Source organism: Mirounga leonina, unplaced genomic scaffold (genome assembly GCF_011800145.1).
Source record: "Mirounga leonina isolate KUSES-001 unplaced genomic scaffold, KU_Mleo_1.0 Mir_488, whole genome shotgun sequence".
In the NCBI taxonomy this organism is placed as follows: domain Eukaryota; kingdom Metazoa; phylum Chordata; class Mammalia; order Carnivora; family Phocidae; genus Mirounga; species Mirounga leonina.
In genome coordinates, this window is record NW_023270777.1 from 9,334,825 (window position 1) to 9,336,989 (window position 2,165).

At 43.7% G+C, this 2,165-nt stretch overlaps 1 pseudogene; it reads right to left on the reverse strand.

Annotated features, from left to right (window-relative positions):
• LOC118000115 lies at positions 1-1,728 on the reverse strand (annotated as a pseudogene).
• Positions 1,729-2,165: the final 437 nt, after the last annotated feature.

Sequence of the window (2,165 nt, forward strand, 5' to 3'; positions counted from 1 at the left end):
TATGATCGCAGGGTCCTGGGATGGAGCCCTGCTCAGCAGGGAGTCTGCTTCCCCTCTCCCTCTCCTCGGGTGTGCGCTCTCACTCAAATGAAAAAATCTGTGTGTGTGTGTGTGGTTTTATACCTTTATTTGACAATCAGTGATTAGTTCTCATCCACATTAACTGTCCGTAGATTTCTGAAAGTGGTGACAGGTACATAGGTAACCAATGTGTAGAACTTATTTGGTGACTCTTCATCCTCGTTATGTTTTCTGGACAACCACACACGGATACGGTATGGAACATTCTTTATTCCTTTGTCCCAGACAGCTTTGTTGAGCCTGGGGTCAACGCACACATCTGGAGTTCCCATCTCCTTCATGGCAAATTTCTGGATCTCTTTGAGTATCCAAGGGCACGCTTCTTGAAACTCATTCCATGGATGTGCTTGTGAATGATGATGGTGTATTCTCTGGTCACTACCTCGTTGATGGCAGAAGGGCCCTTCTTCTTCCCACCACTCTTCTTCGCGGGAGCCATTCTGCCGGGCCCTGGTTAGAAAGGACTCAAATGAAAAAAATCTTAAAAAAAAAAAAAGAGAGAGAGAGAGAAAACTATATTAGGTATCTAAAATCGACTAGGCAATAGTAGCTATTGTTTGCTTGGATAAATAAATAAATTTTGTACCATTCCCTTAGACTTTTTTTTTTTTAAGATTTTATTTATTTATTTGACAGAGAGAGACACAGCAAGAGAGGGAACACAAGCAGGGGGAGTGGGAGAGGGAGAAGCAGGCTTCCCGCGGAGCAGGGAGCCCAACGCAGGGTTCGATCCCAGGACCCTGGGATCATGACCTGAGCCGAAGGCAGACGCTTAACAACTGAGCCACCCAGGCGTCCCAATGCTAGCTATTAAAAAAACAAAAACAAAAACAAAAACGGGGGACGTACATACAGACTTCTGTGGAGGCACAGAGAGGAAGGAGCAATTTAGTGCCTGGAGGAGGGTAGGAGAGGAACCCAAAGGTTTCAATGGAGGTATTATTTAGAAACCCAATCACTAGGAGTAGGATGATCGGGAAGGAGCAGGTGAAAAATGAGAAGGCCTGGCGTGTTGAGGAAATAGTGGGGTAGCTGTGCCTGTCTGGGATTTAGGGTGCCTACATGTGGGTCTGTGGTTTGGGAAATGAGGCTGGAGAAGCAGGCAGAGCTCAACTGTCCAGCAACCTCTATACCTTCCGCCATACTGGCCATCCAAACTTTTTCCCACTTCTGGACCTTTGTACTTGATGTTTCCCTTGCCTAGAACCTTTCCTGTGGCCATTTCTTTGTCATAATTTAAGCAGTATGAATGTCTCCCCCTCAGAAGGGCCGCCTCTGCCATCCACCCCTGCTCCCAGAACTCAATCACAGCACCCTGGTTACTTAATAACAATTTCATATTTATTACCCAATTCATAATTATATTATTGCTCACATGTTTGTTGTTTTTTTTTTTTTTTAACTCTGTTTGTCTCCCTCCCAGCATATAAATTCCATGAGGGTACAGGCCACATCTCTCCAGTTTGTCACCATACCTCCACACATAGCCAGCTAGCATAGAGCCTGATACATAATCAGTGCGCAGGAAATATTTGTTGAAAGAATGAGTGACTAATGACTTGCCTTATTATGCCAAGGACTTTAGATCCTTTGGGTAGGTGTTTTGTATGGGAATGACATGATCAGATTTCTGCTGTAGAATGATAGCCTGGTGACATCATAGCAGGTGAATAGAAGGAAGATGAGCTCAGAGACCAGACTCCAGAGATGGTAGCAGCTGTCCAAGCAGGAAATGATGAGCATCCATATGTAGACCAAGTCAACAAAATCCAGCATCCCTAAAGGAAACAGGAGGAAAGAACTGATAAAATCAAATAAAAACTGAGCATTGTTTAGTTGCACTTGATCCTTGTTTCAGAAAAGGTCCAAGGTGACTGACTTAAATGTACATAACAAAAGTAAAAGATGAGAGAATGTGGGAACTTCCAACAAAAAGAGAAGAAAGAAGAGAAAATGAAGTTAGGAATAAGATGAGTGTAGAACATGCCGGCGTTAAAGTCTGTTCTTTTGCTAGAGGTAGGCCATAGGTTTAGTGTTTTGTTGTTGGTTTTTTTTCCCCCAGACAGTATGGAGAGAGACAATCA